This window comes from Engystomops pustulosus, chromosome 4, assembly GCF_040894005.1.
Source record: "Engystomops pustulosus chromosome 4, aEngPut4.maternal, whole genome shotgun sequence".
In the NCBI taxonomy this organism is placed as follows: Eukaryota; Metazoa; Chordata; class Amphibia; order Anura; family Leptodactylidae; genus Engystomops; species Engystomops pustulosus.
The window spans coordinates 214,329,688-214,342,178 of record NC_092414.1 but is presented as its reverse complement, the minus strand read 5'-3'; the positions used below and the strand labels follow the sequence as shown (position 1 = coordinate 214,342,178).

At 45.2% G+C, this 12,491-nt stretch overlaps 5 non-coding genes across 5 annotated transcripts; all 5 read left to right on the top strand.

The window, feature by feature from the left end:
* The first annotated feature begins 5,902 nt into the window (after positions 1 to 5,902).
* TRNAW-CCA (transfer RNA tryptophan (anticodon CCA)) lies at positions 5,903 to 5,974 on the top strand. The gene has a single exon. It is a non-coding gene; the product is annotated as a tRNA-Trp (tRNA).
* Positions 5,975 to 6,417: 443 nt separating this feature from the next.
* Positions 6,418 to 6,489, top strand: TRNAW-CCA (transfer RNA tryptophan (anticodon CCA)). The gene has a single exon. It is a non-coding gene; the product is annotated as a tRNA-Trp (tRNA).
* A 267-nt stretch (positions 6,490 to 6,756) lies between these two features.
* On the top strand, positions 6,757 to 6,828 carry TRNAW-CCA (transfer RNA tryptophan (anticodon CCA)). Its single transcript has one exon. It is a non-coding gene; the product is annotated as a tRNA-Trp (tRNA).
* Positions 6,829 to 7,370: 542 nt separating this feature from the next.
* TRNAS-CGA (transfer RNA serine (anticodon CGA)) lies at positions 7,371 to 7,452 on the top strand. Its single transcript has one exon. It is a non-coding gene; the product is annotated as a tRNA-Ser (tRNA).
* A 374-nt stretch (positions 7,453 to 7,826) lies between these two features.
* On the top strand, positions 7,827 to 7,898 carry TRNAW-CCA (transfer RNA tryptophan (anticodon CCA)). The gene has a single exon. It is a non-coding gene; the product is annotated as a tRNA-Trp (tRNA).
* The last annotated feature ends 4,593 nt before the right edge of the window (positions 7,899 to 12,491 follow it).

The window sequence follows — 12,491 nt, the reverse complement described above, 5'->3', positions numbered from 1 at the left end:
TGGGAGGAGGAGGAGGAGGTATAGTAGGCCTTTGAGACCTGGACCGAGGTAGGCCCCGCAATCCTCTGCGTCGGCAGTATATGACCAGCCCCAGGGTCAGACTCGGTCCCAGCGTGCACCAAGTTAAGTGTAGTAGCGTTCTTATAAGTTTGGGATATGGCGGGTGAGGGGAATGTAAACAGATGCGCAAGAAGCGCTGAAATAATATCCCTAAATGGTAAAAGTTTGCCAGTATATTTTATGGATAACACAGCAGGGTGGCGACAAAGTTAACAACTTTGATGTGGAATCCATGAAAACAACCCAAATTTCTGCCTGACACACCTCGTTTGATAAGGGGACGATGTATGGAGGCAGCTATATGGACGACTTTTGGAGGTAGCAATGAAGACAACGTGTGGAGGCTGCTATGGAGACAATTTAATGTGGATAGTGCCTGTATGTGGCAGTCCAAAAAAGTTTTCAAACCAGAGGAGCAGGTAGGTGGCCCTCCAGAAAAATGAAATAGATTGAGTGCCTGTATGTGGCAGTCCAAAAAAGTTTTCAAACCAGAGGAGCAGGTAGGTGGCCCTCCAGAAAAATGAAATAGATTGAGTGCCTGTATGTGGCAGTCCAAAAAAGTTTTCAAACCAGAGGAGCAGGTAGGTGGCCCTCCAGAAAAATGAAATAGATTGAGTGCCTGTATGTGGCAGTCCAAAAAGTTTTCAAACCAGAGGAGCAGGTAGCTGGCCCTCCAGAAAAATGAAATAGATTGAGTGCCTGTATGTGGCAGTCCAAAAAATTTTTCAAACCAGAGGAGCAGGTAGGTGGCCCTCCAGAAAAATGAAATAGATTGAGTGCCTGTATGTGGCAGTCCAAAAAAGTTTTTAAACCAGAGGAGCAGGTAGGTGGCCCTCCAGAAAAATGAAATAGATTGAGTGCCTGTATGTGGCACTCCCAAAAATTGTTTAAAACAGAGGACCGGGTAGGTGGCCCTCCAGAAAAATTAAATGCATAAAGTACTATAGCTAGAGCCAGTGGGCCCTGTCAAAAAATAGCCAGTATCCTCTGCTTTAGTGTACAAAGAGGAGGAGAAGGAGGAAAATGAGGAGGAGGAGGAGTGGATAAATTATTCAGGTTGAGCTTCCTTCACCTGGTGGAGATTGGAAATTATGAGAAATCCAGGCTTTATTCATCTTAATAAGCGTCAGCCTGTCAGCGCTGTCAGTCGACAGGCGTGTGCGCTGATCGGTGATGATGCCACCAGCTGCACTGAAAACCCGCTCGGACAAGACGCTAGCGGCAGGGCAGGCAAGAACCTCCAAGGCGTACAGCGCCAGTTCGTGCCACATGTCCAGCTTTGAAACCCAGTAGTTGTAGGGAGCTGTGTGATCATTTAGGACGATGGTATGGTCAGCTACGTACTCCCTCACCATCTTTCTGTAAAGATCAGCCCTACTCTGCTGAGACTGGGGACAGGTGACAGTGTCTTGCTGGGGTGACATAAAGCTGGCAAAAGCCTTGTAAAGCGTACCCTTGCCAGTGCTGGACAAGCTGCCTGCTCGCCTACTCTCCCTCGCTACTTGTCCCGCAGAACTACGCACTCTGCCGCTAGCGCTGTCAGAAGGGAAATAGTGTTTCAGCTTGTGCACCAGGGCCTGCTGGTATTCATGCATTCTCACACTCCTTTCCTCTCCAGGGATGAGAGTGGAAAGATTTTGCTTGTACCGTGGGTCCAGGAGAGTGAATACCCAGTAATCGGTGCTGGAATAAATTCTTTGAACGCGAGGGTCACGGGATAGGCAGCCTAGCATGAAATCTGCCATATGCGCCAGAGTACCAACGCGTAAGAATTCACTCCCCTCGCTGGCCTGACTGTCCATTTCCTCCTCCTCCAACTCCTCCAACTCCTCTTCTTCTGCCCATACACGCTGAACAGTGAAGGACTCAACAATGGTCCCCTCTTGTGTCTCGCCAACATTCTCCTCCTCTTCCTCCTCATCCTCCTCCACCTCCACCTCCTCCGATATGCGCTGAGAAACAGAACTAAGGGTGCTTTGGCTATCAACAAGGGAATCTTCTTCCCCCGTCTCTTGTGACGAGCGCAAAGCTTCCGACTTCATGCTGATCAGAGAGTTTTTCAACAGGCCAAGCAGCGGGATGGTGAGGCTGATGATGGCGGCATCGCCACTGACCATCTGTGTTGACTCCTCAAAGTTACTCAGCACCTGACAGATATCAGACATCCACGTCCACTCCTCATTGTAGACTTGAGGAAGCTGACTGACCTGACTACCAGTTCTGGTGGAAGTTGACATCTGGCAGTCTACAATCGCTCTGCGCTGCTGGTAAACTCTGGATAACATGGTTAATGTTGAATTCCACCTCGTGGGCACGCCGCACAACAGTCGGTGAGCGGGCAGTTGGAGGCGGCGCTGCGCTGCCCTGAGAGTGGCAGCATCTGTGCTGGACTTCCTGAAATGCGCACAGATGCGGCGCACCTTCGTGAGCAAATCAGACAGATTGGGGTATGTCTTGAGGAAACGCTGAACTATCAGATTTAACACATGGGCCAGGCATGGCACATGTGTCAGTCTGCCGAGTTGCAGAGCCGCCACCAGGTTACGGCCGTTGTCACACACAACCATGCCTGGCTTCAGGTTCAGCGGTGCCAGCCACAGATCAGTCTGCGCCGTGATGCCCTGTAATAGCTCTTGGGCGGTGTGCCTTTTATCGCCTAGGCTCAGCAGTTTGAGCACCGCCTGCTGTCGCTTAGCGATGGCACTGCTGCTGTGCCTAGAGCTAGCGACTGATGGCGCCATGCCCACGGATGGTAGTTCGGAGGAGGAGGTGGAGGAGGGGTGGGAGGAGGAGGAGGCATAGTAGGCCTGAAAGACCTGGACCGAGGTAGGCCCCGCAATCCTCGGCGTCGGCAGTATATGACCAGCCGCAGGGTCAGACTCGGTCCCAGCCTCCACCAAGTTAACCCAATGTGCCGTCAGCGATATATATAGTGGCCCTGCCCGGCAGCACTCGTCCACGTGTCCGTGGTCAGGTGGACCTTGTCAGAAACGGCGTTGGTCAGGGCACGGATGATGTTGTCTGACACGTGCTTGTGCAGGGCTGGGACGGCACATCGGGAAAAGTAGTGGCGGCTGGGGACCGAATACCGAGGGGCGGCTGCCGCCATGAGGTTGCGAAAGGCCTCGGTCTCTACTAGCCTATAGGGCAGCATCTCCAGGCTAAGCAATCTGAAGATGTGGACATTAAGGGCTTGGGCGTGCGGGTGGGTTGCACTATATTTACATTTCCGCTTCAGCGTCTGGGGTATGGAGAGCTGAACGCTGGTGGATGCTGTGGAGGATCGTGGAGGCGACGATGGGGTTTTTGTGCCAGGGTCCTGGGCAGGGGGCTGACTATCAGCTGACACAGGGGAAGGAGCAGTGGTGTGCACGGCCGGAGGTGAACGGGCTTGGTGCCACTGAGTGGGGTGTTTAGCATTCATATGCCTGCGCATACTGGTGGTAGTTAAGCTAGTAGTGGTGGAACCCCTGCTGATCCTGGTTTGGCAAAGGTTGCACACCACAGTCCGTCGGTCATCCGGTGTTTCCTTAAAGAACCTCCAGACTTCTGAAAATCTAGCCCTCGCCGCGGGAGCCCTCGCCACGGGAGCTTCACTACGTGACACATTTGGCGCTGATGCACCTGCTCTGGCCCTGCCTCTCCATCTGGCCCCACCACTGCCTCTTCCAACCTGTTCTGGTCGAGGACTCTCCTCCGTCTCAGAAGCACTGTGTTCACCCGGCCTCTCAACCCAGCTTGGGTCTGTCACCTCATCATCCTCCGATCCCTCAGTCTGCTCCCCCCTCGGACTTCCTGCCCTGACAACAACTTCACCACTGTCTGACAACCGTGTCTCCTCATCGTCCGACACCTCTTTACACACTTCTTACACTACGTCAAGAAGGTCATCATCACCCACAGACTGCGACTGGTGGAAAACCTGGGCATCGGAAAATTGCTCATCAGCAACCGGACAAGTGGTTTGTGACTGTGGGAAGGGTCCAGAAAAAAGTTCCTCAGAGTATGCCGGTTCAAATGCCAAATTTTCATGGGAGGGGGCAGACTGGGGGGGAGGAGGCTGAGGTGCAGGAGCTGGAGGAGTGCCGATTTCGGTGACATGGGTGGACTGCGTGGAAGACTGACTGGTGGACAAATTGCTCGAAGCATTGTCGGCAATCCACGACATCACCTGTTCGCACTGTTCTGGCCTCAACAGTGCTCTACCACGAGTCCCAGTAACTTCAGACATGAACCTAGGGAGTGTAGCTCTGCGGCGTTCCCCTGCTCCCTCATCAGCAGGTGGTGTCTCACCCCGCCCAGGACCACGGCCTCTGACCCCTGCAGTAGTTGGACGCCCACGTCCCCGCCCTCGTCCTCTACCCCTAGCCCTCGGGTTAAACATTTTGAAAATGAAAGTTATAACTTTAATTTTTGTTTAACTTTTTTTTGTGTTTTTTTGTGTTTTTTAGTTTTTTTTTGTGTTTTTTAGTTTTTAAAACCAAACGATGCTATCCTATTGCTATGGCTATTTTCTAGCCAAGTATGAAAGCACACTGCTATGCCAGATGAGATGATGCTGAGTTATGAAAAAATAAACGTAAAATAAAAAGAAACTGCCAGACTGTGCCTAATTGAAATCCAACCCCTAATAAATTTTCCCACTTCGGTCTTTGCGATGGATATGTGCGTCACTAAGCGCTAAACACAGCGGTCACAAGTCTCACTACAAATTCCTGACAATTGGCTAGTAGATGCACTACAGCAAGTACAGCCACCAGCAGATCAACCAGAAATAAAATATATATAACGCTATTGTAGGCGTAAGTAAGCCGTTTGGATTCTCCTATGGCTATTTTCTAGCCAAGTATGAAAGCACACTGCTATGCCAGATGAGATGACGCTGAGTTATGAAAAAATAAACGTAAAATAAAAAGTAAATGGCAGACTGTGCCTAATTGAAATCAAACCCCTAATAAATTTTCCCACTTTGGTGTTTGAGGTGGATATGTGTGTCACTAAGAGCTAAACACAACGGTAGCAAGTCCCCCTGCTAATTCCTCACAATATGGTACTAGCTGCACTACTAGTGCCAGCAAGCCCAGCCACAAGGAAACAAAAAAAAAAAAGTATAACGTTATTGTAGCCCTAAGAAGGGCTGTTGGGTTCTTGTAGAATCACTCCTGCCTAACACTATTCTAATAGAACACCCTAACGCTTTCTCTGACCAGCAGCAGCTCTCTCCCTAGCGGCATCCAGACACAGAATGATCCGAGCAGCGCAGGCAGGGGCTAGTCTATCCCAGGGTCACCTGATCTGGCCAGCCAACCACTGCTATCGACGTGCAAGGGTACCACGTCATGCTGGGTGGAGTGCAGAGTCTACTGGCTTGTGATTGGCTCTGTTTCTGGCCGCCAAAAAGAAAAACGGCGGGAGCTGCCATTTTTTCGAGCGGGCGAAGTATTCGTCCGAGCAACGAGCAGTTTCGAGTACGCTAATGCTCGAACGAGCATCAAGCTCGGACGAGTATGTTTGCTCATCTCTAATGTGCACCTTAGTGAGACATTTCTTGGAATTTCTCCAGTTAGAAAATTAGAAAGTGAGCCTCACCAAATTGACATGGAAGCTGGTTTAGCATCGTTTTCTTATAGGAATGGTTAAAGAACTGGTTACCTTTCTTCAGATGCTTACTATCTGATTCAGTTTCCACTAAACACAAGGTTTTTTGATGCTTCCTCAATTTTAGTGTTTTGGAATTTTGGAAATATGGATTTTTTCATATTTCCATATGAATTATTCAGCATTATCTGTCCAATTCCTAATTTTCATCCAGAACTTAGTGTCAACCTTTAGCACCAACAGAGACCTCGTAGCGCAACGGTAGCGCGTCTGACTCCAGATCAGAAGGTTGCGTGTTCAAATCACGTCGGGGTCAGTCATTGTTTTAAGCACTCTGTCTGTACCACTCCCACTCTTTCGATAAAATGGCATCCCACAATGCTTAGATGTCCATTTCTCCTTGCCTTTAGGAGAGAACAAAATGGCAATTTTCCAATAAGATCGGAATATTTTGCAACCGTTAAGCTGTTGTGGCAGAGCGGTTAAGGTGTTGAACTCAAGAGCCGTTGAGGTTAACTGTCCTTTTCCTATATGAACTGTTAGAGAAATGGTTATTTTTCTTCAGACACTTACTGTCTGCTTGAGTGTCCACTAACCACCAGGTTTTTTTGTATGTATCCTGAGTTTAAGTGTTTTGGAGTTTTTCAGAAACATGGCTTTGTTTTCATTTCCATATGAATTATTCATCATTATCAGTCAAGTTCCTAATTTTCAACTGGAATTAAGCGTGAAGCTCCACTAACTGCTGCCGCCCAAAGTGACCTCGTGGCGCAACGGTAGCGCGTCTGACTCCAGATCAGAAGGTTGCGTGTTCAAATCACGTCGGGGTCAGTTGATGTTTTGCTCATTGTGTCGATAATACAACATGGTCTTTTGAGCCGCTCCCATCTCATCATGGAAATTATGGTCTACGATCCTTAGTTATTCCTTCCTTTTTGAAACTAGCGAGAAACAAAGTGGCAAATTTGGTTGCCTTTAAATTCTCTGTTTTTTCCTTTATGAAATTGTCGATGCATTGAATAAAGATTTGTATCAATCATTTAGAATTATAAATGACCAACTTGGCATCAAAGACTGCGAAAAGCCTGCCTGGCCAAAGACCTCGTGGCGCAACGGTAGCGCGTCTGACTCCAGATCAGAAGGTTGCGTGTTCAAATCACGTCGGGGTCAGTCATCGTTTTAAACACTCTGTCTATACAAAAACATAGTCTTTCTCACCGCTGGCACTGTTACGGTAGCATTCCGTCCCACAATGCTTACACTTCCGCATCTCCTTGTATTTTCCTATTAGGAGGAAGTGAACATTGTCATCTCTTATCACGTGTTTTCCATCCTTTATCAAAAAATGTTGATCTGTTGAATTAAGATTTATTGAGATTAAGTTTTAGAGTGCAAGAGAAAACGCAGTCAAAGAAAGCAAACTCATTAAAGTCTTTGATTTTAGGGTGGCTCTTAAAACTGATCGACTGAAAGTAACTTATCTTATGAAACTGCTTCGTGATTGATTTTACAGGGGATGAAACATTGAGCTGCCTCTTCTCTTGAACCTTAGAGAATGCGAACCTCAGCCTATGGCAAGCAATCACACCAAAAGATTCTCCATGCTTGAGCCTACCTAAAGACAACCAGACATGTAACCAGAGTCCCGTATATTAACGCATCCAACAAAACTACACTTTTCACATGGGATTTGAACTTTTGACTTAAGTTCAGCTGTGATGGCCGAGTGCTTAAGGCGTTGGACTCGAAATCCAATGGGGTCTCCCCGCACAGGTTCAAATCCTGTTCACAGCGCAGACTTTTAGATATATACACGCACACACAGGCTAGTTAATAAAATAAGAACTATGAATGTGCACCTTAGTGAGACATTTCTTGGAATTTCTCCAGTTAGAAAATAAGAAAGTGAGCCTCACCAAATTGACATGGAAGCTGGTTAGCATTGTTTTCTTATAGGAATGGTTAAAGAACTGGTTACCTTTCTTCAGATGCTTACTATCTGATTCAGTTTCCACTAAACACAAGGTTTTTTGATGCTTCCTCAATTTTAGTGTTTTGGAATTTTGGAAATATGGATTTTTTCATATTTCCATATGAATTATTCAGCTTTATCTGTCCAATTCCTAATTTTCATCCAGAACTTAGTGTCAACCTTCAACACCAACAGAGACCTCATGGCGCAACGGTAGCGCGTCTGACTCCAGATCAGAAGGTTGCGTGTTCAAATCACGTCGTGGTCAGTCATCATTTTAAACTCTCTGTCTATACAAAAACATAGTCTTTCTCACCGCTGGCACTGTTACGGTAGCATTCCGTCCCACAATGCTTACACTTCCGCATCTCCTTGTATTTTGCTATTAGGAGGAAGTGAACATTGTCATCTCTTATCACGTGTTTTCCATCCTTTATCAAAAAATGTTGATCTGTTGAATTAAGATTTCTTGAGATTAAGTTTTAGAGTGCAAGAGAAAACGCAGTCAAAGAAAGCAAACTCATTAAAGTCTTTGATTTTAGGGTGGCTCTTAAAACTGATCGATTGAAAGTAACTTATCTTATGAAACTGCTTCGTGATTGATTTTACAGGGGATGAAACATTGAGCTGCCTCTTCTCTTGAACCTTAAAGAATGCGAACCTCAGCCTATGGCAAGCATTTACACTTTCAGGGTCGTAATCGACAATATCTTCTTCTCTCATATACCCCCGAATTAGTGAAGCATGTGTGCACATAGTAAGAAAAAGACAGACACAAGTTCTGTTTTAGTCTTAGCTCATGCTCTTATCTCGCTATGTGGAGAAACAGAACTGAACTAACTTTTATTTCGTGATACACAACTTTTTATATTCATACAAACAGGCGTGTTTAAACCCATTAAAATCATTACAATTGGTGATAGCTAAGCATATATATCTGGCCTCCGACCCCTGCTGATTGGTCCTCAAAATTATGTTTCAGTTGCTATGCCAGGGGAATTTCCAATCATCGTTGTCTACAGGAAATCTACCGTTGGTCCGGATGCCGGTGCTATTCTTAACAAACATCTGCTTTTGATCATAAGACTTGAATTTTGCTGACAAAGCTATATATCTGGTTAAAACTGGTTTAACCCCTAGGCGCACCAGGACGTTATAGTACGTCCCCGGGGCTAGATGCTTAGCGCACGGGGACGTTCTATAACGTCCTGCTTCTGGCACCGGCTCACGAACGGAGCCGGTACCAGAAGCAGCGGCTGTCAGCTGTCTAGTACAGCTGACAGCCTGCGCTAACACCCGCGATCGGAGCCGGCTCCGATCGCGGGTGTTAACCCCTTACACGCCGCGGTCAAACATGACCGCGGCGTGTAAGGGTGTTTGCGTTGTGGATCGGATCCCCCGTGCCGCTTACCGGGGGATCCGATCCACTTCTGGGCAGCTCCGAGGACTGGCATGTGCCCCGGAGCTGCCCGGTCTCCATGGCAGCCAGACCCCTTCCGGGTCTGGCTGTAAACTGTCTGAGCATGCGCAAGCTTGCTCAGACAGTTTACACTGCTCTACAATAAAATAGTATTGTAGAGCAGTGTATTGAACTTAAACCAGTGATCAGAGCATCAGAGAGTCAGAGCATCACTGGTTTAAGTTCAAGTATGTATAAGTAAAAATATGCAAAAACACTGAACACTACACATTATAATAAATAAAAAATAAATACATAAAAATATAAGCCCCTAAACTGTCACTTTCCCATAAAAACACTTAATAAAGTATAAAAAACACAAAAACACAAAAAACCCCGCATATTTGGTATTGCCGCGTCCGTAACAATCTGTATAATAAAACAGAATCATTACTGGACCCACACGGTACACGCCGTAGAAAAAAAAACGCAAAAACGTTCCGAAAAAAGATAATTTTTAATTATACCCTATCAAAAAATGCTCTAAAAAGTAATTTAAAAAATGTTATGCACTCCAAAATAAGCCCACTAAAAAGAACAACTCTTCTCGCAAAAAATAAGCCCCTAACCAGATTTGTCAGCCGAAAAATAAAAAAGTTATGCATATGAAAAGATGGTGATGCTAAAATGAACAAGATTTTCTCCAAATTGGTTTTTATTCAGTACAATTGAATAAAATACACAAAACCCCCACATATTTGGTATCCCTGCGTCAGTAACAATCTGCATAATAAAACAGAATCGTTATTAGATCCGCAAAGTGAACCCCGTAAAAAACAAAACAAAAAAAAGCTCCAGAAAAAAGATCATTTTCAATTAATACCCTATAAAAATGCTCTAAAAAGGGATTTAAAAAATGTTATGCACTCTAAAATAAGACCACTAAAAAGAACAATCCTTCTCGCAAAAAATAAGCCCTTAAACAGATTTGTGAGGCAAAAAATAAAAAAGTTATGCATATGAAAGATGGTGATGCTAAAAGTAACAACATTTTTGCCAAATTACTTTTTATGCAGTAAAAATGGGAAAAAAATAAAAAATCTATATAAATGAGGTCTTTTTCTAATCGTGGCGACCCATAGAATAAAAATAATATACTATTTTTATGGTATGGTAAACGGGCAAAAAAACCCATAAAAATCTTCCTGAAAAGTGATGATTTTCATTTCCTCCACCAACAAAGAGTTAATAAAATCTCACCAATTAGCCTATAGATTCCCCCAAATTACGTACCAGAAAAGTGCATCTCATGTGGCAAAAGAAATAAGCCCCTATAGGTCCTCAATAAAAAAAGAAAAAAATTATAGCCTGTACAATGTGACATAGCAAATCTGCTCTGGATGGCGCCTCCTTCCCTCCTATGCCCGGCCGTGCGCCCATACAGCAGGTTACCACCACATATAGGGTATCCGTGTACTCGGGAGAGATTGGGTATCAAACTTTGTGGAGCCTTTTTTTATTTAATCCATTGTAAATGTTTAATTTTCCACCCAAAATGGGTGTATTGTGAAAAAATATTACAATTTGCAGACTGCACCTCCATTTTGTTTTAACCCCTATAAAACACGTAAAGCGTTAACAAACTTCTTAAAAGTGGTTTTTCATACGTTGAGGTGTGTAGTTTCCACAATGGAATTTATGAGTCTAGCTATTATTTAGGCCTCTCAGTGTCAATTAGAAGTTGAGCAGGTCCATCTAAATGCGGGTTTTGGTGATTTTACAAAAAATGTGAAAAATGATACCTAAATTCTGAGCCTCATAACATTCTAGTAAAATATGTGGAATCTTAAAAAACCATGCCAACATAAAGCAGACATTTGGGAAATGTAAGTTATGAATTTATTTGGGAGCTATGACTATCTGCATCAAAAGTAGAGAATTTAGAACGTTGAAAATAAAGAATTTTTCCAATTTTTTTCCAAATTTTGTTTTTTTTCATAACTAAACGCAAAAGATTTCATCCAAATTTTTAAACTAATTTGAAGTACAATGTGTCACGAGAAAACAATCTAAAAATCCCCTGGATATCTCATAGCGTTCCAAAGCTATAACCACTTATAGTGACACAGGTCAGATTTGAAGAATGGGGCCGCGTCCTTAAGGCCAAAATAGGCTGTGTCCCCTAGGGGTTAAGGAAAAAGCTCTGTATTTCATAATATGCAGAGTACATAGATATACAAGCACAGTTTACCTGTATATAATCATAAAGCATGTAATCATTATAACTAGAGATGGGTGAATTTGTTAAAATTCGTTTCGACCCGATTTGCCAAATTTTTTGAAAAAATTTGATTCGACCCGAATCGAATCTAAATGAATCACGTTAAAAAACAGGCATTTCCTGGCTGCAGAGAGCCTGTAGGGTGTTGTAGAATGTTGCGCCATGCTTAAATATGTATAGGGAGCGTGGTTTGGTCTTCAAACAATGCTGTGTTTTAGTATGACATGCACATGACAGCCGCCGCTCTTAGAATTGCTTCACTCTTCACTTCCATGTGCACTTACATAGGCCAACTTCACCAAATAAGCGAAGCGGGAACGCAGCCTGACAAGGTAACGTTTGTGTCAGCTCGAAAGGACGTAGCTGAGGGCCAAGATCCCACTATAACATCAAAGAGTGCACTCTTTTTACACTGAGTGGCACAATGATATAGTGTGTTGGTGGCATCAAAAGCAGCAGGAGCCCGCAGAGTGGCACAATGATATAGTGTGAAGGTGGCATCAGAAGCAGCAGGAGCCTGCAGAGTGGCACAATGATATAGTGCGTTCATGGCATCAGTAGCAGCAGCAGAAGCAGGAGCCCGCAGAGTGGCACAATGATATAGTGTGAAGGTGGCATCAGTAGCAGCAGCAGCAGGAGGAGCCCACACAGTGGCACAATGATATAGAGTGTTGGTGGCATCAGAAGCAGCAGGAGCCTGCAGAGTGGCACAATGATAAAGTGTGAAGGTGGCATCAGAAGCAGCAGGAGCCCGCAGAGTGGCACAATGATATAGTGTGAAGCTGGCATCAGTAGCAGCAGGAGCCTGCAGAGTGGAACAATGATATAGTGTGTTGGTGGCATCAGTAGCAGCAGCAGCAGCAGGAGCCCACAGAGTGGCACAATGATATAGTGTGAAGGTTGCATCAGTAGCAGCAGGAGCCCGCAGAGTGGCACAATGATATAGTATGTTGGTGGCATCCATAGCAGCAGAAGCAGCAGTAGCCCGCAGAGTGGCACAATGATATAGTGTGAAGGTGGCATCAGTAGCAGCAGCAGGAGCCCACAGAGTGGCACAATGATATAGTGTGTTGGTGGCATCAGAAGCAGCAGGATCCCGCAGAGTGGCACAATGAAATAGTGTGAAGGTGGCATCAGAAGCAGCAGGAGCCTGCAGAGTGGCACAATGATATAGTGTGTTG